Genomic DNA, 14,120 nt, shown 5'->3' with positions numbered 1-14,120 from the left:
TTCCCCTGTGACGAAACTTGGATCTACGAATACGGCATCGAGTTGAAGTCGAAGTTGATCAAGGAGCGGAAAAAAGAAAATCCATGTCAAGGTAAAAAAAGAAAGTCATGTGCCATTGCACTCTGTGAAAGTGAATGACCAGCGAAGCTGTTTAGCAGACGACACAGAGGTGGCACAGAATTTCGAACAAAGGCACGAACTCATTTACCGAGATTTTTGTATACATTCGCGTGGACGTCCCGACTACCGCCCCGAGGAGCCGGAGAAGACTAGATATGCGCGACTTAACGCAGCAGCGCCACCACGGGAGAGCGGAAGGAAAAGAAAGCAGATGCGCAAGCGGCTTGGAACGCCGACAAGGAGAGGGCGGTGCGAACGTAGACGTGGCCGACGCGGGGCAAATCGTAGCATCTGTTGTTATCAGCTCAATATGTGATACGGGTTCTACTTGGACCCAAGATATTGAACTCATTTTTGCAAGTTGGCGGAGTGCTCGACGCCTGCTTCACTTCCGCAGCGAGTCTGCCCGGTATTGCACCATCTTCGAGATCGGCCCACGGTTAGTGTTCGTGCAGGACAAAGATACAATATAGACCTTAGCCGTAAACAGCTTCGCTGTAAAAAGATAAAGAAAAGAAAGAAACAAAGCACGGGAGAATAAACCAAAAGCCAAAGTAATGTTGATCCAGTTTTTTTTTATTGCCATAAAATGTGCATCCCCAATTTATACCTGAAGGTCAAACTGACACTACAGCTTTCTAAGTGGTTTTCCTGAAGCATATAAAAGATTGCGTGCCCTGCGCTCAACCAAGTTTATCGAAAGTGGGGCTGCTAGATTCTGCACCACGACAACACCCCCACGCACTCTGCTTTGACAGTGCGTTAGTCTTCGGCACGGAAATCTATAAGTGTGCTGAAACACCCTCCGCACTCGCCGGATTTCGTTCCCTGTGGTTGCTTCTTCTCTTTTGTTGTTCCCCAAATGCAAATTGGGGCTTCCAGCGCAGCATTTCGGTGACGTGACGGCAATTAAAAAGAAAATGACATCGCTGCTGAAGCGCTCAACAGAAAAATTATTTTTAAGGGCACTCCCAGCAACGCAAGAATAGGTGGAAAGAGTGTATAGTGTCGAATGGGAAGTATCTTGAAGGCGAACACATGTATGTATGTATGTATGTATGTATGTATGTATGTATGTATGTATGTATGTATGTATGTATGTATGTATGTATGTATGTATGTATGTATGTATGTATGTATGTATGTATGTATGTATGTATGTATGTATGTATGTATGTATGTATGTATGTATGTATGTATGTATGTATGTATGTATGTATGTATGTATGTATGTATGTATGTATGTATGTATGTATGTATGTATGTATGTATGTATGTATGTTTTTTTAAAAGCACTTAACAAAGTTCTGGGGCATACCTAAAATGGAAGAATATATATATATATATATATATATATATATATATATATATATATATATATATATATATATATATATATATATATATATATATATATATATATATATATATATATATATATATATATATATGTGTGTATGTGTGTGTGTGTGTGTGTGTGTGTGTGTGTGTGTGTGTGTGTGTGTGTTCACGCAGGACGCAGGTCCGAGTGACGGCGCTCGCTTCCGCTGTAAATGGCTTCGATCGGTTTCTCGTTTGGGACTCGATGAATAGAGTCTATCGATTGCCGGCCCTTTCCCTCCTACCGCCCTTCCCCTTTCCTCTGCCGGGCCCACAAGCGAGCACCGAGGCAACAGTGACGCCCTCCTAGACCAAGGACCATCATGACGAGGCCGTTGTATTCGTTGCCTCACTCACTGTGTCCGCTTCGCGGACGTCCGATTCCTGGCCACATTCACGGCCGAGGAGCTGTCGCAGACGTCTGCCGGAAGATGTAACGCCGAAACGACTCAAAGAAAGCAAGAACAAAGCAACACTGTGTCTTTCGCTGGCAAACTCATTGGGGCACGGTCGCCCTTCTGAATAAAGTGCTCTGACGCTGCGGTGTAGCATCACAGCAGGCCCATATTGTGCTCGATTCGTGCGGGTGTATGTCGCTAGTGACGCCGTTTGATACATGTAGGGAGGGTTAATGGCACGTTCATTTGTGGTCGCACGTTGGAAGAACAAGTGAGTCGCAACGTATCAATGTTTTTTTTTCCTAATATAAAGATGAATGGAAGAGTCTGTTCATGTTAGGGCAAAGTTAGGCGCGCAGACCCAGACACGCGGAGGGGAAAACGGGCAACGCAAACACCGTTATTTCTTTTTGTCGCATGCTGAAGACGGCTATTTCATTGCACTTGGTTGTCAACTAGCATAAGGCCATTCAAAAAAAAAGGAACATGTATGCACTCGTGTCTGCCATGCTTTAGCTCTTTTTTGTTTCTCGCTAATTTGCCAAAGTGAGAGGTAAGTCGAAATTTACAGCGACGCCCCCCCCCCTCCCCGTCCTTATCCCGTACGCACGCTTGTAGATATTTCTATTCCTCGCGCACATGTGGGCTCATAATTTGCTTTCTAAGTTATTTGCTTTTTTTTACATTTCAGAGCGAGGAATGGACTAACAGAAAGAAAGCGATGAATAAATATTACATTTTTGACCATTTGGCTGATATCTGGATCAGTAAGAACGATAAATGGAACATAAATCTGCAGAAATGACGTCTGTGTTAAGCAAAAACAAATCAAAATCCAATCAGCCACGAAAGAGCAAGGCTATTTTGCCTTTCAGATCACCAAGCCTAAACAAGTACATTCGTCCAAAGAACACCCTGAAAACTATTTTAGTCTTGTACGCAGGTTGGCCGTAGCCTCGGGATCCAACGCACGCCAAAGAAAGATTTGTTTTCCGAAAGCTTACTACTATGTAATGAAAAAGAGCCAAGATATTTATTACTTTTCTCAGGAATGGAATCGTCTACAAAAAAAGGAGCAATATTTTCCCTACAGAGTCACATGTTGGAAATACGAACAAATGTTTATATTTCGGTCAGATGAAAGGAAAACGCAATGAATTGGATACTGTTGATAAGTACAAGTGATCTGCGTTTTGTTTTTTATATAGACACAAAGGTTAGAAAGAAGAAGGCCACTGCCCTTTTGATTCATTTCAATGTTCTTTCTGCGAATTTCAGGCAATATTCCTTTTTTTCCCCTCTTCCATTTCAACGCCAACGCGAGCACGGGACGCTCATAGTCGAATCGAATCGCGCCAGTCGCAACTGCAGAGAATGCGCTCCTGATTCCAATCCGCTCTTTAACCACCCGTGAAGTGCGACGAGACAGGAATGAGAACTCGAAATCACGGCGCCGCTGAACGCGCAGGCGAACAGAACGGTGGACATATGCAAATGAAGGCTTCCAATACGCGAATCCCTGTCTCTCTGGTAGATTAATGTGACACAATCAGACAAAATCACACACACACACACACACACACACACACACACACACACACAGTTATATATATATATATATATATATATATATATATATATATATATATATATATATATATATATATATATATATATATATATATATATATATATATATATATATATCGTGCCATTCCAACACGGTCAGCTAGATGCTAGATCTCGAGCGAAAAAAGAAAGCGAAAGATAAAGAAGGTATAAACAACGTGAATGAGCAAAACGGAACATTCCTCCTCGCTCGCTTTACTATACGCAGACTTCGTTGCGTATTGCAGTGTGTAGTGTGTTTTATACTAGATTATGCCACTCCCGAGCGAGTTGTCTCTCTTTGACTCGCAATATCCGTTGTTCTCTATATACACCAGCGTTCCCCGAATGTTGGCTCATCAAGTGATACGAATACCATCAGACTGAAAACCGAAGGAAAGGGAAAAAAAAGGAGGTCAAAGTAAAAGTGGCCACCAACACCGTGTTCGTGACGGCCCTCAATTGGAACGGACCGTGCGGATACATCGGGGGCCCAAATCAGATTACGAAGCCTCAGCCCGAAAATCTGTGTTTCCGTTTCAGCGGAGAACTGCGCTGGTGGGATGAAAAGAAGCAAAAAAAAAGAGATATGTAGAGAATACATAAATCCAGTGGCGAGAAATACGCTAAGCAGGGGACCTTAATGGAACTGTGCTCTGACAGCTGCTTTGCTACAAGAGCACATTCATCCTCGTGAAGAAAGAAAGGAAGAAGCGTTGCGCTTGCTTCCCTTCCTTTCTGGTATAACTTTCTAAACAAAATGAAGCTGTCGGTACGTTGGCGTTCTGGGTCGTTTCGGCAAGATGAATTCGCTATTACAGAATCATTTGCTCGTTTAAGATCTTTCACTGTTTTCATCAGGGGTGTATTTCGGCACGCTCGTGCCTTTTCGATGCTTCTTTGGAAATAAAAGCAATATCTGTCCTTCTTCAATCCAACGATAGCTTCTTGGCAATCCGAAGACCCTAGCAGTTGCAGAAGTTCGCGGTTTTGCTCCGCGTTTGCAGACCATCCAGCAGAGCAAGTTAGGAAGATGTTAGCAGGGCCAAATGAAAGAAGAAGAGAAGTTCATGAAATTTCCAGAAACTAAGCAGAATCTTTTTTTTTAACCTGATTTATATGCTACGCACATAACGAACGTCATGTGGTGCGTTGAGGAGTAAGAGAGGGCTGACACAATTAAAAGCCAGTTACGTGTTCAGAGGTATGTTCAGTATGTTAGAGAGATAACTCACACACTTTTTCAGAAATGTTTCAGGACTGAGCTCGTAAAAAATAATTTGTTCAATATATAACGTAATGAATTCGTTACGTTGTATGTTACGAAGGGACCAAGTAGTCCCTTTGGTTATCTACGCACAGCCGCCACTGTTTCTGAACGTCGCTGAAGCAAGCAGACAAGGACTCTCCCGGAATGCTCTTCGACGCATTACTGACCGCAGTTTGGATTGCTTCCATATATTCAAGCCACTTCCCATTCAGCGGCTCATGTGGGCTGTGGGCATCAGCTTAGCAATGCTTTCATTGGTGCTTGCGAAGAACTATGTTCTTTTTAAGAGACAACTTTCAAGCATATAATACCACTAAGAAGAAAATTAATAAGCCGAATAATTTATTGTCCGATGATCTAGTCCACGTCGTCCCCGGTTGTGGAGACGTCGTTCAACGGTGGCAGATTGGCGACGCGTGCAGTGGCCCCTGGATGTGGCATGCATGGCGCACCAGGAGGAACCACAGAGTCTGGCGCAGGTCTTTGGGCGGTTGGGCCCAACTCGTCCAGGCGTAAGGCATGGAAGGGGGGTGGAGGGCGTGTGAAAATGTGAGGTGAGGAGAGGGCGCGTGAACATTCCCAGCATGTCTGTACCGCATTATGATGCTGCTCACAGACCTGACAGAAGGGGTCGCCTGGTCTAGGCTCAAGGCGATGGACGATTGAAATATTAGGGAGAATGAGGGTCAGTGATTGTCGGGCGAAAGCTGCATCTGCTTGTGGAAAGAGGTACGAGGAAGTCGGTAGTAGCAAGCGGGATTCACGCGTCTCTTTGAGTGAGGCGCGGCGTTGTTTGTGGTGCTCAGTTGGACAAGCTTTAAGGGAAATAGACTTCAGGCCACCGGAATCGGATTCTCGCTATGTCAATGCGGCCTAGCGAATGAGTTTGCTCGTTGCCTTCTGTCATCCTTTGGCCAAGAATATATTACAAGAGGACCTAGAGGTTTTGACGAGATGGCAGCTGTGCGCAAGTACAAAGCACACGACAAGGCTGAACCCATTTTCATCAGGAAGCCTCTCGCTCAACATAAACTTGGCCTGCTAGAACCTGCGGATCCCACTCATGACGACGGCGAAATGACACTGATGGTATGATGTCAACGGCGTGACGGTCGACAATGGGATAGCGACGCTGGGACAACGACGATGGAACCACCACGACGGCATGACGACCACTCTATGACAACGACGGAAAGACGATGACGCAATGTCGACGATAGAATGACGACGGAATGACGACAGTGGGTGATGACGCGAGAATGCTGACGACACAATGGTGACACTGGAACGACGGTGACAGAACGACGACACCTGTATTTATCATCATCATCAGCCTGGTTACGCCCACTGCAGGGCAAAGGCCTCTCCCATACTTCTCCAACTACCCCGGTCTGTATTACGCCTGTATTACGACGACGCAATGACAACGACGACATGATGACAATAAAATTACGACTGAATGACTGAGACAACCTGACCACGGTGCTGTGATGATGAAGATGGTATGGCAGTGACGAAATTACGACGACTGCACGATTACGATGGCGACGAAATGAAATCGCAATGATCACAACGAAGGCACGATCACTATGGAATGAAGGTGATGGAATGACGTCAACAGCACGATGGCGACGGCGTGTTTGTGTTAGAGCTCACGTCTGTGCTTACAGTTCATCAACTGCCACCCCGTGCACTATGTCCAGTATTGGGCAATCGTTCAAGACAGCTAGCACGCGCAAATTAAGGGGGAAAGACAATGGAATCACACCACGACAGGTCGATGAATATGGGGCATGCGGTAGAGCTGGAATGTGGCGTTTGGTCAGATATTCCTGTACTTATACAGCAGTGTGGGACCTCACGCTGTGGCTTGGTTCAGCGGGACCTAGCCTTGCAAAAGTTGCCGGCAATTGCTCTGCCTGAACGCCACATACCGAACACCATACGACCTGAAACAGCCCGCAGTCCAGCTAACAACACCAGTTGACACAGAGCCCAATACGTAGTGTGTTTTCCAAACCGCCACGACCCTTACAGCTCACAGTTCACCCTCCAACCCTGTGCCCCGGAGGAACGTCAAGAGGAGTCGAAGCACCTCTCTCCTATATATATATACAATGTCCTTGCTGGAATAAAATATCACTTGCATTTTAGTGTGGTACTACACTTCAGTTCAAATAATAATATCGTACGTTATGCTTCAGGGCACTTTGGTACGTGACGTTCAGTATCATCATGGGCTTCACAATGTACACACGGCGATGATGGGCCATGTTTTGTCCTGCACCGCCAAACTGGAAGTGGCGCTGACCATGTGTGGATCCGATATAGGAGGGCGGCATCCTTTCTTTCAAGTCCCTTAATCACACGAGATTGATGCGGTGGAGACCACAACGAACGGAAATGGCTCAACATGGCCTTCTTCATGTCTAGATGACACCGTACAAATGACAATTCAGTGTTAGCCAGCGCTAAACTCCCAGGGTCAGACCTGCAACACGTGCACAAGTGCCCGAGAAATTGGACTGACGGATCGCCACCTCAATCGACCAGTTAGAAGAGCATCCCACATGTAATACGTATTCAAAATTTCCTATATTCACACACCAGTAAGTATGACGAATTCAGCCAGACTGAAGTTTCGTTGCCGTTTAAGTTGCCTCTTCAAGGCTGCTTCAAAGTCCATATGCCTCGTCTTTGCTGTTTCTTCTAGGAGTGTTCTAGTTCCCATCGTTCTGTTGTGACCCCGGAACCGAACTGTGTTGTAGTGTTCTTTCTATCTTGGCCCCCAGAAAAGAAAAAACAATAACAAATCTGGGGCAGGCTTGGATTGATGAGGTTGTGCTCGAGGCAGCAGGAGGCGATAGGGAAAGAAAGAATCGCGTCCATTCTTCCCCGGCGTCCTCGGCGAACAGCCCGAGCTGATAGGTGACGCAGGCAGGCAGGCTGCGTCGAGAGCGCGGTGCGCTCGCCGCCAGGCATTGTGTGCCTCGGTGCCCGAACCAGACGGCCTCTCGAGAAGCACTCCAGAAGTTCGCACGCCTCAATTTCGCGGTGCGCGCGGGCTTTCACTTCGTTTGTCTGTTTTTTGTATCCGTTATTTTACTTCTCAACCCGTTCTCTCATTTCTCTATTGCAAGGCCGACACCGAACCAGAAAACAAAAGAAAGAAAGAAAGAAAGAAAGAAAGAAAGAAAGAAAGAAAGAAAGAAAGAAAGAAAAAAAGAAAGAAAGAAAGGAACAAGTGCCCTTCGCACAATAGTTACCTTTAAAGATGGCGAAGGCACTTCTCTCCCCGTCTCACTTACAGTCCTTGTTTCGATAGTGTCTACGCGTATGCTGGTAAATTCGCGACAAACTAGTAGATCGTGACCTAACAATCGGGGTTTACTCGGCAGAGAAGTGTTAGGCGTGGGTCAGGGCGTAGTTGGTGCATATGTTCCAGAAAAGTCTGCACTTTCTGCATATATACTATGTTGTATTACCGCAACCGTAGACATGACTGAAACATTTCAGACGTCGCTGTCCTCGTCGTAATCATAACTGCCACAGCTAGTATGATTAGAATCGCATGTACAATGGTATGACACGGTTACGACTTCTACGCAATAAGTACATACACCTAGCACTAACTCGACTGCGCACGTACGTAAGGTACATGCGGCTATGGAGCGAGGAAATGTGGTGAAGTGGCCCCTGCAGCCTGTTACAAGTCACGGCGCCGAACAGCTCGAAACAAAGAAGTCACCTCGCAGTGCTTTCCTATAGGGTTATCCGCTTTCGTCAATTATTATTAGATATTAGATATTATTAAATATTAGATGCTGGCCTTGCTGTACTTGCTCATTTTAGCATTGATAATGAAAGAAACCTATTCCAGATTCTCTATTAGCATACATGAACCGCAAGAGAAGCGCGCGTCTGCGATCCACCGGTGAATTCTTCAAGTGGCAGTTCCATGCCGATGGAGAAGTCAACCATTCCTAGAATTCATGCGGCAACTTTAGAGTATGAGAGTAGCACGCTTTCTACTCCGGCAATTCTGAGAAACCCCGCGGACATGCCCTGCAGCCACTTAATGTGCGCCATTCCGAAGTGGGTCAGCACCATCCCGTTGTGTTGTGCACGTCGCCCCCATCTCATCATCCTCAGAGCGGCGTAATGGCGGTCAATTACTTCGGGCAGGCGCTTCGGCCGGCGCGTGTCGGATGACCACTGGCTACGACTTTGGATTCGGTAGGGGCGCCTCACGCGCAACCGTTTCCTTCGTAGCGGCCGAGTGCGCCCTCGTTTCAGGCGATCTCGCAACTGTACAGACTGCTGCAATAGGTTTCCGGCTCGAGATTGCGCCTTTCGCTATGGCACTGAAGCGTTATGCGATGACGTCTGTGGTTGCACGTTTCATGAGTGCATTTCGATTCGCCGCGTAGAACGCGGAGACGACGCTTACGATGGTGCGCCGTCGAATGCACTCTCGAAGTGTCCAGGAATTCGAAACATTCGATGAGTCGTGTCTGCGTCATTCGGGTTGTTCAGTTTCTCCAGCAGGTGTAGGGCATCTTGAATTCTAATCCTTAAAAACCACCAGTAGCCAGCGTCATCCAGTTTCAGCTTGTTAGCTCAAATGTAAGGCTTACTCCGCACAACTGTCATTAGGCGCCGATCCTTCGTAGTGGATTTGCTTGCTCCCACAGGGCCTGCGCTATACCCAAGTGTGGCTGCGGTCACGTCATTCTAAGTGTGGTGTTCTGGTTCCCAGTATTTAAATCTGCTATGCTGCTATGTAGGGGAGGGGGGGACTAACAAACAAGCATGAAGCACTGAAAAGCCGCCAAATGTTGATATTGTGGAAGCACTGAGAAATATCGACATGCACAATTTGGTCCGCGCGCGCAGTCATTATTAAGGCCGAATTCAGTAATATATTGATACTGAAGCTGTTTTTGAAGAGAGAGAAAGAGAGAGATATGGAAGAGAGGAAAGGCAAGGAGGTTAACCAAACACACGTCCGGTTTGCTACTCTGCACTGGGGAAGGGGTACAGGAATGAAGAGAGAGAGAGAGACCGAGAGAGAGCACAGTTTTGAGCACCTTTAAAGGTCTGCACCGAGTCTACACACGGTCGCCAATACCTGTGAACTCGAAGTGCTGCAACAACGCTTTCATGGCTTTTTGTGCCATCGACGCGTACAGCCATTGTCTAAGGATCTTCACTTCTGAAAATGGTCTAGAGTCCAGCTGGTTCAATGCTGCCCGGAGAGCTTCACGCTCGACGTCGTATTCACGTGTTCAATCGTTTCTATTGTTCCACAAGCGTCGCTCATGAGCGTTTCCTCCATTGCAATGCAGAACGAGTAGACCATTGTAAATGCCACCTCGAGCCACAGGTGGATCAATACTGTCGCCTCAGAAGGGGAAACATTTAATGGCACTTGTAGCTTTAGGTATGGATGAGTCTGTGACAATGACGCTTCGGGAAGTTGGGAGAAGCCCAGTATTTGTGTGATATAGCTTTAGCCACGATATGAAGCTTTCTTGCAGTGTTGGCTCTGGATAAGAGTATCGGAACCAAGGAGGTTCTAAAAAAATTCTAGACTGGAGATGATGCCCTAAAGGTGAAGCCGGTCGCCACCATCTTGTTAAGCGAATCGATTAACGTTAGCATTTGGCGGAGAACAGGAAGTGTTTTTTTCTCTCACTTCCAATGACCTTCATAGGGCCAATCTTGCCGTGCAGATGCTTCTCGATGGATCTGTCTGTGTTGCTGGTTTTAGGATTGGGCTTGATGGTCTTGGCAACTTGTATCGGAGATCATGATGTCATTACTCAGCCTACGACAACATTTTAGCCCGAAATAAGATTCTATTATATTTCGATTAGTCTAAAATTTATATTACCATATCAAGAGCAGTTGAACTGCGACTGTTCTCTGTGTAGTTTGTCACGCTTTCAAGGGTGAAGTAGGGGCAAGTTCCAGCTTCACTTCTGCTGGTAAGAAACTGCGAGGGCTGCCACTCAAGAATTTATTTATAACCTCCTTGATTGGAAATGGTCGGCCTTCCAGATGAGCAAACCGGTTGGCTTCATCAGCGAGGTCATAACCACCAACGTTGGTATGTTCAGGTAGCCACTGAAATATAATTTGATGCCCTTTTGCAATAGTTTGATGGTGGTCTTCCCTGGTGATCCGAATTATTCCGGTGTCCCCCACTACGGCGTGCCTCATAATCAAATCATGGTTGTGGCACGTAAAACTCCATAATTTCTCTCCATAACTCTCCAAGAAATGATCTGGCAAAATTCGACGTACGGAGAAGCCACTGAAATTATCCAGCGTCGCCGACGTAGCCTGCAACGGTCTTCCAGTCAGAACATGGCGGCAGTGAAAACATCGTCTGCGTCCGCAGTTCTTTCTATACCCCTGCAGCACCGCAAGCTCCCGAAGTTGAGGGCACATCCGAGACAGAAGCTGGCAAGGCTAACTGTTCAGAAGGATAGCCTGCTCTGTCGTGCTCGCACATTTATCAGTGAGCCGCAGCGTACTGCTCCTACTCTGACAAGCACTACACTTGCCGTACCAGTTGACGATGGACAAGTCATATCCGGGCTATGGTTATTAGCGGACGTCATACGTGTAATCTTAAGCAACCAGCACACCACATCCGCTTAAAGTGCTACGTATGCACTGGTTTCACTGAGGGTTGGGCTGGCATCCTTTGAGCAGAGGCATTCTCGTCAAGCCGCCGCCATTTCATGCGCCGAAAATACAGAAGTGGCACTACAGATTGACAGCACCCAATTTCCTGCACTTCCTTCGGACAGCTACTGCCAGCGCGAACGACTAAACACACTTAAGCGTGTTTTAACTTCGCGCATGGGTTGGGCTTCCCCTAATGTTCTTGTACTCTCTCCTCCTCTTCATCTTCAATCCAACCTTTTCCCTCTCCCTTAGCGCAGGACAGCATTGTGATCTGGTTGACCTTCCTGCCTTTCCTTTTATTCTTCTCTCTTTCGTGTAATCCTTAGTTATTTTTTTCTCCGCCTTATCCCATGCTATAAATTACGAACCTATTCTAGCTCGCCCAGTATTTCATTGCTGGTTCGTTAGATCACCTGAAATGGACAATGGTGAGGTATGAGTTTAGAGCGAAAGTAAAGGTGTCACAATATCTATGGAGGTTTCGCAAAACGTCCTGCTCACAAATCAGTGGTATATCTCAGAGCGTTGTAGAATGCACCAACTTTGTCCACTTTACACGCCTTAATAGGTGCAATTAACACAGTTGTGATATCGTTTTTTATCGTCCAGTTACAGCTGAAAACTTCACGCTTTAGTTTCCATAAGTTTTGTTATCTGCAACTTCTGTAAAAAAGATTATGCTGGCCTAAATAAAAAAAGACTCTGCTCCTTGCAGTCGGTAGAATCTCAGATTTTCTCTTAAATACAGACTTCATCAACCTTGGTGCAGCGAAATCGGAGAAAAGCAATTTCTCCGTTCCTATGAATATATACAGGCGCTCCTGGGTTAAGCCTAATCTTGAAAGCGGCCACTCAACGACAGACCCGACGACAGAAAACAAAGCAATGACCGCAACGATGTCATGGCGGCGAAGGTGGAACAACGGCTCGCATGTCGCGTGACCAGTATCGAGTCGTGGATTGAGACAAATGGAGTTTCCTGGCGAACGGCTTTTACACCGAGGAAGCGTGATCATAAATATGACGATGGCGGCCGTGGCAGACGCCGTGCGAGTAAACTCTAAAATGAAAGCTGTCGTTACCGTCGCCGTCCTCCTCTTCCTGTTCCTTCGTGTGCAAGGCAGACTTGAACTTGCTGTCGTAAGTTCTTTCGGTTGCAGTTTCGAGGCACTGCGAGGCACCCTTTGCCTACCATCCTAGGTTTGGTGTGGCTTCCGTCTTCTGCTGGGTCGGTCAGTGTCTAAAATTAAAATGCACTGAATCATTTCGCCATCAAAAGCCGCGATCTGATAATGAGGCGCACGGTGTACGAAGCGGCTCTGGATTATTTTTTTACCACACGGATTCCTGTAACGTGCACCCAATGCGCGGTAGACGAGCGTTTCTGCATTTCGCGAGTGTTACGGAGAAACGTGGTGGCGGGCGGCCGCGTCGTAGTTGATGGCGTCCGACTGGGGCTCCAGTGGTTCAGCAACTCCTAGCGACTGCCGCATTTCTTCGCGGACGACGTCGGCAATCGAAGCTACTTCACGTTGCGACGATGGGGAAAATCTGCCGTGGTTGTTTGCGCACAAACAGACCTGGTGGTTTCTCGCAGGCTGTTGGGGCAATGTGCGTGGGCTTCTGGTCAGTCGCATCATGGGTTTCTGTTCCGCATCGAGCAGCGGTTGAATTGTGTGGCGCACATTTCCAGTGTCTTCTCAATCGACGACGCCTCTGTTAGAAATTCAGCCATGATCACCGGCGGGTTGAGCACAAGCCCGGCGAAGGGATCTTGCTTTACACCATGCATAAGGAAATGGCCTTTTTTTCTTCGGCCATGTCGGGGTCGACGTGGCGGAATAGCCAATCAATTTCCTCGGTGAAGACCACGACGTTCTCGTTTGGTAGCTACATCCGGGCTTCCAGCAGAGCTTGAGCGCGCTCTTCACGCTTGTGAAAGTCTGTGGGAAGCTTCTGCGAAAGAGATCCCATGTTGTTAGAGTGAATTCTCGGTTCTCGAACCACATGGTCCCGGCGTCTTCCAGCTGGAAGCATACATGGTGCAACTTCTCCTCGGCGTTCCAATGGTTGAAAGTCGATATTCTTTCAGAAGTCTCAAGTCAGGTTTCGGTGTCTTCCGGCGAGGATCCACGGAAAATAGGTGGCTTCTTTGGCTGCTGCAGGATGATATCAGCAGGGGAAGCTGCGTCTGTCATCGTGAGTGCTGACTTTCTTTTAGGTTTCTTTATCGTCTCGGGTATAATTCCGTTCTCCGGGCGCAGGCTTTCTATTTTGCGACTAGCTCGATGATCCGACGCGACGTTGGCGTTGTCTTCGTGGTTGGGGCTACAGGGTCGTGGCTTCGGAGGAGTGTCCGGAACTTAAGCAGTGAAGCACCTCCACCAGCTGTTGCGTTCTAGTGACGCTGAAGATCACGGTAGCTAAACTGCAAATCACGAAAGAACCTTTTTATTAGGCGAACATGAGCCCACAAAAGCAAGTGACACTAGGAGCACTACTAGGAGCGAGCGCATTCGGCGATCGTCGAAGTGTGATCAGCGAGTCAAGCGCGTCGGCTTTCATATATCACTCATCGAACGTTCCAGCATAATTGATGGTGCCCGCGTTCCTTCCAGATAGTACTGCACAATTCGCGTCGTGCA

The 14,120-nt window shown here is 47.0% G+C and overlaps 1 non-coding gene across 1 annotated transcript; it reads left to right on the top strand.

Moving 5' to 3' along the window:
- Window positions 1-379: 379 nt before the first annotated feature.
- Window positions 380-563, top strand: LOC135916911 (U2 spliceosomal RNA). Its single transcript, XR_010569100.1, has one exon. It is a non-coding gene; the product is annotated as a U2 spliceosomal RNA (small nuclear RNA).
- Window positions 564-14,120: the final 13,557 nt, after the last annotated feature.

The sequence above is a fragment of the Dermacentor albipictus genome, chromosome 3, assembly GCF_038994185.2.
Source record: "Dermacentor albipictus isolate Rhodes 1998 colony chromosome 3, USDA_Dalb.pri_finalv2, whole genome shotgun sequence".
Classification (NCBI taxonomy): domain Eukaryota; kingdom Metazoa; phylum Arthropoda; class Arachnida; order Ixodida; family Ixodidae; genus Dermacentor; species Dermacentor albipictus.
Note: the sequence above shows the minus strand (reverse complement) of the source record. Positions and strands in the feature narration are given on the sequence as shown.